The sequence below is a fragment of the Molossus molossus genome, unplaced genomic scaffold (assembly GCF_014108415.1).
Source record: "Molossus molossus isolate mMolMol1 unplaced genomic scaffold, mMolMol1.p scaffold_m16_p_10, whole genome shotgun sequence".
Lineage (NCBI taxonomy): Eukaryota > Metazoa > Chordata > Mammalia > Chiroptera > Molossidae > Molossus > Molossus molossus.
In genome coordinates this window covers 74464484-74474063 of record NW_023425345.1, presented here as the reverse complement: position 1 = coordinate 74474063, position 9580 = coordinate 74464484, and the positions used below count along the sequence as shown (strand labels likewise).

At 41.7% G+C, this 9580-nt stretch overlaps 1 pseudogene; it reads right to left on the bottom strand.

The window, feature by feature from the left end:
- Positions 1-738: 738 nt before the first annotated feature.
- On the bottom strand, positions 739-6343 carry LOC118623753 (annotated as a pseudogene).
- Between the last annotated feature and the right edge of the window lie 3237 nt (positions 6344-9580).

Genomic DNA, 9580 nt, shown 5'->3' with positions numbered 1-9580 from the left:
AAATTCAAACTCAACAGCATTTTTGGGCAGTAGCATAAAATTAACTATAGATTCATCCTAGGGCCCTGCGATGACCCTGGTTGGGAAACACTGGCTTAGAGGTAGAGGAGTCCTGGCACACGAAGAATGGTGAGAACCGTGGGCAAAAGAGAAGGAACTTTCTTGGGTCAGAGAAGGAATCTGAACTGTAACTTGTCATGATATTTTGGAAGCCAAGGAAGGGCCAATCTGGAAGAAATCCAAGATGTCCATCAACCTTCGCAAACCTGTGGTTTGTGGCAAATGGGTCCACTTTTAATAGAGTCAAAAGAAGCCCCGGCTGGTTTGGCTCAGTGGTTAGAATGTTGGCCTGTGGACCAGGGAGTCCCGGCTTTGATTCCCACTAAGGGCACGTACCTGGGTTGCGGTTCATCCCTGGCCCTGGTTGGAGTCGTGCAGGTAGCAATCAATCCATATGTCCCTCTCACATTGATGTTTCTCTCTCCCCCTCCTACTGTCTGAAGATGTGTAAAAATATCCTCGGGTGAGGATTAAAAAAAAGAGTCAAAAGAAGAAAGCCTGTTTTTGCCGAGAAACGTCACCCCCTCCATTTTTTGGTTTAGATATTTCAGAATATTAAGTAGACAGTTGCTGTAGCTGGGTAAAGGTGGCCCCAGAGCCATCCACCAGGAAGTGCTGCATCGTTGGAAATGCCATCTAGCTCTCAAGGGAGATATTAGCTTGGGGTCTTCTCTGTAATTATAGTAGAGCTGCAATTTGCCTTGGCCGCATTAACAATTCCCCATGTTAATGCATATTTATTAGGTCAGTGCATCCACCTATATACTCTTTACTAATAAACACTCAACTCGAGATTCGGTTCTGGCTCCTGTGAGCTGCTGCAAATAATCTTGAATCTTCTGTGTCACCGGTGGCTGTGATATCAACACATTTCAAAACCCCTGGTTTGAAGAAATGGCTGAAGAGCTCTTGGGTCTGCCTGCAGTAGGGTCAGGTGGGTTTGATGGACACCACGACCTTCCCTGGCTGGATGTTGCTGGTCACAAACTCCTGAGCTTTGCTGACAGCTGCTGCCTCCTGGGAAGGAATCCTCAACTGCAGGTATTGCTCAGGAGGAAGAACCTCTTTTTACATTTTTAATAGAATTTATTGAGGTGACATTGGTTAATAAAATCATATAGGTTCAGCCCTGGCTGGGTGGCTCTATTGGTTAGAGCACTGTCCCAATATGCCAAGGTTGCTGGTTTGATTCCCAGTCTGGACACATACAAGAAGCATCCAATGAATGAATGCATAAATAACTGGAACAACAAATTGATGTTTCTCTATCTCCTTTCCTATCTCTCTCTCTAAAATCAATCAGTAAATAAATAATTAAAAAAAAACTGCCCTGGCTGGTTTGGCTCAGTGGTTAGAGAGTTGGCCTGCGGTCCAGAGAGACCCAGGTTTGGTTCCTGCTAAGGTCACATACCTCGGTTGTGGTTTGTCCCTGGCCTTGATTGGGTCATGTGGGTGGCAACCACTCGATGTGTCTCTTTTACATCGATGTTTCTCTCTCTCTCTCCTTCCCACTCTATCTGAACAAAAAATGGAAAAATGTCCTCGGGTGAGGATAAAAAAAAAAACAAAACCATACAGGCCCTGGCCAGTGTGGATCAGTGGTAGGAGTGTCAGCCCTCAGAAGGAAAGGTCTCAGGTTCAATTCCTGGTCAAGGGCATGTACCTGGGTTGCAGGTTGGATCCCCTGCCCTGGTCAGGGTGTGTCAGGAGGCAACCAATCAATGTCTCTCTCATATCGCTGTTTCTCCCTCTCTCTGTCTCTCTCTCCTTTCTGTTCCCTCTAAATAAAAACAAACAAAAAAATACAGGTTCCCTCTAAATAAAAACAAACAAAAAAATACTCTGTAACACATTATTTGCATACTTCATTGTTTGCTCACCACCCTAAGTCTCTCTACCACTATTTATCCCCTTATCTCCCCTCCTTTGCCCTCTTTCACCTCCCCCAACCCCCTTTCCTTCTGTCAGTCATCATACTGTTGTCTGTTTTCTTTTTTTCACTTAGTTCCTTCACCTTTTTTTTTATCCTCACCCAAGGACACTTTTCAATATTTTGTTCAGATAGAGTCGGAGGGGGAGAGAGAGAAACATCGACATGAAAGGGACACACTGAGTGATTGCCACCCACATGACCCAACCAGGGCCCGGGGACAAACTGCAACGGAGGTACGTGCCCTTAGCGGGAACTGAACCCAGGTCTCCGGGGACTGCAGGCTGATGCTCTTAACTGCTGAGCCAAACCAGCCAGGGTGTCCCTTCACCTTTTTCACCCAGTCTCCCAACCACTCTGACAGCTGTCAGCCTGTTCTATATTCTATATGTCTGTTTCTCTTTTGTTAGTTCATTTTGTTCATTAGATTGCATGTATAAGTGAAATAATGTGGTACTTGTCTTTCTCTGGCTTATTTCACTTAGCATAATACTCTACAGGTCCATCCATGCTGTTGCAAAAAGTAAGATTTCCCTCTTTTTTACAGTCAAGTAGTAGTATTCCATTGTGTAAACCGTACCACAGCTTTTTCATCCACTCATCTACTGATGGGCACTTGGGCTGCTTTAAATCTTGGCTATTGTAAATAATGCTGCAATGAACACAGGGCTGCATATATTCTTTCAAATTAATTTTTCAGGTTTCTTCAAATTATATTCCCAGAAGTGGAATCTCTGGGTCTTAAGGCAGTTCCATTTTTAATTTTTTGAGGCAACTCCATTCTGTTTTCTATAGTGGTTGCACCAATCTGCATCTCACCAACAGTGCACAAGGGTTCTCTTTTCTCTACATATTCTCCAACAGTTGTTGATTTGTTGATGATAGCCATTCTGACAGGTGCGAGGTGACATCTCATTATAGTTTTAATTTGCATTTCTCTGATGATTAGTGATGCTGCCTATGTTCTTGACCTCATTGTCTTTTGCCTTTTTCACTGGTTTCCATTCCATTTTTCAGGACTATGCATGTTCAGCTTGTTCCTTTAATCTTTTCCATTCTGCCTATAAGTATGCTTAGGTCCTCTATTTTAACAAGCAAGACAAACCACAACAAATCTTCCCTCAGGTCTCCTTTTCATGCTGTGGTCTGCTAAACTTTTCTGGGAACAGTCCCTACTAAAGACACTTTTTCCACCGCCAATTCACTGGTTTCCATTCTCCCCAAGCTATAAAAATATACTTAAAGTCACTCAATTGGCACATGGAAAGGCCTTAAAATTTTTTTTTTTTTTTTTTTTGTTAACCCTCACCTGAGAATATTTTTTCCATTGACTTTTAGAGAGAGTGGGAGGGAGGAATGTGGAGAGAGAGGAGAGAGAAATATCAATGTGAGAAAGACACACTGATCGGTTACCTTCTGAATGTGCCTCAACCTAGGCTGGGGATCAAAACTGCAACCCAGGTATGTGCCCTTGACTGGGAATTAAACCCTCGACCCTATGGTATTTGGGCTAATACTCCAACCACTGAGCCATGCGGGCCAAGGCAGGCCTTAAAATTTTTATGTTCCCATTTCTGACTTCTTTGAAGCATTTGACACAGTTGACAAACCATTTTTCTTGAAATGGCTCTCTTCTAGTTCATATCAATCTCTATGACTGAACTGGCCTTTCTCTACCCTTCACTGACTGCTGTCTTCTAAATATAGGTGAGCTCATAAGTGTTATTCTTGGAGCTCTTTTCTCCATTACTGGTAGTTGCCATACTTTCTTCATCACAGTACCTTATACAGTACTGTTTTCCATAGTGGCCGCATGAGTCTGCATTCCCACCCAGCACTTGATGATATGTTGATGGTAGCCATTCTGGCAGGTGTGAGATCGTTTGAATTTGCATCTCTCTGATGATTAGTGATGTTGAGCACTTTTTCATGTCTCTTGGCCATTTATATGTCCTCTTTGCAGAAGTTGTCTATTCAGGTCCTCTGCCAATTTTCTTTTTCTTTTTTGTTAATCCTCACCTGAGGATATTTTCCATTGATTCTCAAATAGAGTGGGAGAGAGGGAAGGAGAGAAACATTGATGTAAGAGAGAGACATCGATTGGTTACCTCCTGCATGACCCCAACCAGGGCCAGGAATTGAAACTGCAGCCCAGGTATGTGCTCTTGACTGGGAATCGAACCCACAACCCTTTGGTCTGCAGGCCCATCCTCTAACTGCTGAGCCACACCAGCCAGGGCTATTGCATCTATCTTGATCGAAACTTCATGCCAAATGTGGTGGAATCATAGAACATAGTGCTTAGATTTTTAAAACTTTATTTTGCTTGCTAGTAAATATTTCACACTAAATGTTATCTGACTTATTAACATCACTAGCTATTCCGGCCTCTCCATTATAGCTTACTATAGTTTTCTTTTTCCTTGTAAAAGAAAACTATGACCCGGCCGGAGTGGCTCAGTGGTTGAGCGTCTACCCATGCACCAAGAGGTTGCTGGTTCGATTCCCGGTCAGGGCACATGCCCAGGTTGTGGGCCAAATCCCCAGTGGGGGGCGTGCAGGAGGCAGCCAATCAATGATCTCTCTCATAGATACTTCTAGCTCTCCCTCTCTTTTCCCCTAATATCAATAAAGAAAAAAAAATTTATTTATTTTTTTAAATCCTCACCCAGAACATTTTTCCATTTTTTGTTCAGATAGAGTGGGAGGGAAAGAAAGAAAGAGAGAGAAACATCGACGCGAAAGGGACACATCGAGTGGCTGCCACCCACACAACCCAACCAGGGCCGGGGACAAACTGCAACCGAGGTACATGCCCTTAGTGGGAACTGAACCCGGGTCTCTCTGGACCACAGGCCGATGCTCTAACTGCTGAGCCAAACCGGCCAGGGCAGGAAAGAAAGAAAGAAAAAAAAAAAAAAGAGAAAACTATTAAGCAATCTCACTATTTATATACAGTCGTCCCTCGCCACTTCACGCTTTGACTTTCCTGGCTTCACTTTATCGCAGGTTTTTCAAGGGATGACTGTAATATTTGGGAAAAAACCGTGATAGAGTGAAGCTGGGAAAGTCGAAGCGCAAAGTGGTGAGGGACAACTGTATATAAGTAAATAACCCTACTTCAGAGAAATTCATTTGTCGTTGTAGAGTCTGGAACTGATTAACCATGATAAATGTGGGCCAACTGTAGACAAAAAAACTGTCTATAGGGCAGTTGGGAGGTGAAGGGGTCTTTTCTGCACTGAGTACTGAAGCAGAGGAGGCACCAGTGGTTCCCGACTTTGGGAACAGGCTCATCCAATCAAGGCAACACCCATAGGATCGCCTAGAACTTCCCGTAACTTTCCAGTCAGCCACAGAGGACGGTTTCTATGAGTCCCCAGACCTGTCTCTGGAGGGAGTAGACAGAGCTGGAGAATTTCCTGCCGCGCAGGCTGCTGGTGGACATCCAATGCCTGCGGCAGGGACTCAGCCAAGCTGTGAGTGAGAAGGGTCTGGAGGCCATTGAGGACAGCGAGACCATCTAATGAAACCAAAAAATGGCAATGTGGGGGTTAAGAACTTCAACATGGACCTCAAGAAAGAGATCTAGTTGTCTTTTCTTAAAATTTTTCCCCCCCTTTATTGATTAGAGAGAGGAAGGGGGAGAGAGAGATATAGAAACATCAATGAGAGAACATCAACTGGCTGCCTCCTGCGTGCCCCCCACTGGGGATCAGGCCCTGACCAGGAATCGAACCGGTGACCTCTTGGTGCATGGGTCGATGCTCAACCACTGAGCCACACCGGCTGGGCTAGTTCTTTATTTTTTCAAATATGTTTTTATTGATTTTTTAGAGAGAGGAAGGACTAGATAGAACATCAAGGAGAGAAATACACAGATCAGCTGCCTCCTGCAGGCCCCCTACAGAGGATAGGGCCCACAACCCGGGCATGTGTCCTAACCGAAAATTGAACCAGGACCTCTCAGTCCATGGGACTGATGCTCAATCCACTGACCCAGATCAGCCATAGTTCTTTGTGGAGAATGAACTTCTTCAGAGCATACCCAAGATGGTACATGATAGACAAGTAGCCTGGAATTATGTCCCTGAAGAATCTGAGCAATCTGAGCATGCTGGACACTGAACTGCTTTGAACATTACATCCTAGTAATCAGGGGGCAGCCATAAAAGCCTGCAAAACCAGAAGCAGATGGCCAGGTGGTTGAGGAGAATGACATGGTGTGCTGGCTATCTGCCCCCACACAGAAAGATGAGCAAATTAAGTCCCTCCAGGCAGCTATGAGCATGGGGCCCCTTTTATAAGATGTTGGTGGCAAGGAAGCAGCTGCAGGATCATACCTGCCCCCATGCCCCCAATTATTTATTTAAAAAATTATTTATCTTCCTGGCTGGTATGACTCAGTTGCTTGGGTGTGGTCCTGTACACTGAAAGGTTGCTGGTTGGATTCCTGGTCAGGTTGCTTCTACCTTTTGGCTCTTGTGAAAAATGCTCATTGGGTGTACAGATGTCTCTGAGGCTTTCAATTAAATACCCAGAAGTGGAATTGCTAGAACACGATGTAATTTTTTTAGAATGTGTTTTATTGATTTTAGGAGCAAACATTGATGAGAAATATCCACAGGCTGCCTTCGCATGCTCCCCCGGCTCAAGCCAGCAACCCAGGCAAATGCCCTGACTGGGAATGGAACCAGTGACCTCCTGGTGCATGGGACAATGCCCAACCATACAGCCAGACAATACTCATTTTTTGATAGTAGTAATTCTAATGCATGTGAGTGGTATTTCATTGTAATTTGAATTTTCATTTTCCTGACTAGTGATGTTGAACATCCTTTCATGTGCTTATTGACTATTTGTAAAACTTCTTTGGAAGAATATCTACTTAAGTCCTTTGTCCATTTTTAAATTTGTTGAGCTGTTCTTTATATATTCTGGATATTAAATCCCTTATCAGATGTCATTTGCAAATATTTTCTCCCAATCTGTGGGTTGCTTTTTACTGCTGACTTGTGTCCTTTGACACTGAGAAATTTTGGTGAAATCCAATTTACCTTTTTTGTTGTTGCCTGTGTTTTAGGTGTCACAGAAACAAAATCATTGCTAAATCAAATAACATGAAACTTTTCTGGTTTTCTTACAGTTTATGGTTCAAGGTCTTACAGTTAGATCTTTGATACACTTGTAGTTATTTTTTTTATATGGTATAAGGGCCCAAACCTCATTCTTTTACATGTGGATATTGTTTTCCCAACAATAGTTGCAAAGACCAGGTTTCCTTTTTGTCCGACCAAATGGATAGCTGTGTTTTCATTAGTTATGTTAGTAGGAAATATGTATGGGAAAATTTTGTCAGGGTAGATAATGGAACTAATTTTGGGGATCTCAAAACTGAAGATGATCAGATTTGAGAAAAACGAAGATGTTAAGGAAACTAAGTTTAGAAAGAAAGGACAAATGTAGTAGCTATATATGAAGAGTGGCCCCTGGAATTAGCAACTAGGTGACTTTGATGAGAACTATTTGGTGGAGAGGTAGATGTAAAAAAGCCAGACTACAGTGGACTGGATGGGTAATGAAAAGAACTACATCTATCACCATTGATAAATCTTAGAAATAAAGTTGAAGTTAAAAGGAATTTGCAGGAAGATATATAATGTACAATATACAATTTTATTTAAAGTTTTCAAACTTGCAGAATGCTAACTTATTTTTGGGTACATAAATAGGTATTAAGAGCATCAACTCATGTACAGAAATTATAAAACAACCAATTTATGATAGTGGTTATCTTTGAGGGAGGGAAATAGGACTGAGAAAGGGTATACAGGGGTCCCCAACTGTATCTGTAATATTTATTTTCTTAAAAATTAGGTGTACACATAGCCTTTTATCTACATGATTTAATATTTCACAATTTAAAAAATGCATTTTTAAATGAATAGAAGCATGGTGAGAGACTATAGCTAACTAAGTAGACTTGTCCACTAGATTTTTTCCCTTTAGAAATAAGGATCATTTAGTAAACAACCTGTGACAGTTTCAAATACTTAGTAAATACTTTTAACAATCCTATTAGTTTTGTAGTAGGTCTGTTTTTACAGACGAAGCCAGAGGTTAAAATATCAATGTTGAGTGATCTACTGAATATTTGAGTACAGGCATTTAATCAGTTTGAGAAACAGGAAGGAGTAACTCCTTTCCAAAAGATTTGTTTAAACTAGACACTCCCTGATCATTCTGTGACAGAGGAAGTTAGTTGTACATTTTAAGAATGGTGGAAAAAATGGCTGAGGTAAAGTAATTAATGGTAGAAAGGAAGGGGTAGCAACAACGAGGTCCTTGAGGTGGGATAAGTAGAACTACAGCACTGGTGTCTGTAAGAGCCTTGAACAATATAATTCTCTACAAAAATAACCAAGAATGGGCAGTTTGTTAACTGTACAGAAAGAAAGGTGGGGAAATTACGAGTTAATATCCTTACATTTCCTTCTGAATTAAGAATTACTGGCTGTCTCAGATTTGGCAACCAAGGGGCCTATTGTTAGCCTTACAAGACTAGTTATGTTCTACACCAGTGAAATGGATGCAGGACATCATTCTCAGTCAGAAGTCAATTTGTGTTGCTCCAGGATGGCCTACCACCAAGAAAAGGCTCTGGTCTTTAGTGACTGACTTTAGGTAAGCCATTTAACCTCTCTGGTCCTCAGCTTTCACTTACGTTGCTAAACTAATACCTACTCTCTCATAGGAATCAAGACTGGATTCAGTAAATAAAATGATTATCAACTCTACTTCCAAAAGTCTTCCATGATGTTAACCTAACTTATTTCCTTTCTAATATTCCTTCTAGGTGTAATATCACTCACTCATTTTAGGTTTCTTGCTTCTAAGTTATTTGTAGCCCTCCTATTTCCAAATTTTAGCCCCCTGCTTTCCTTCAGACCATTATTTTTAACAACCTAAACTCAGAAACTTCACTCTTCTTAGGACTTCTATAGCATGATCTATATTTATCATAAACTGACTCATCACCCATACCAGTTTGCCTGGTAGAGTTCTGGTTTTCACTCATTGTCCTTAGCACAATTATGACTACCTTAATCATAATTTACATTGTAGATTAAAATGTCTGAGAGCAGAGCACTTGCGCTGTATATAATCGCCAAAATCTCCCCCCCACCAGGTACCTTCTGATGTTATATGAAATGCTGTTTTTTCATCTACATCTATTATACACCCTCTCCAATCCTCTGCCAAGCTCTTACATGTCAAATGTAACAAATATGAACTGCATCTCACAAAGGAAAGATGAGGTCCAATGTGTTCAGGAAGACTGTAGGTCAGAGAAGGGTCTGATTATTAAGTACAGAAGAATCAGCATTTGCTAACGGTTAATATCTGGGAAAGAAAATGGAAACAAGAAACACCTAACAGATAGCTAAGTACAATACTTTCCTTCTTACAAGAGAAAAAGCTGAGATTTTAAGGGGAAATCTGTGGCACTAAATCTTTTCAACTGAAGCTGAGGTCTTAAGAAATAAATGTGCTCTTCATGCTTTTTAGGGGGAAGAGATCAAGCACCCA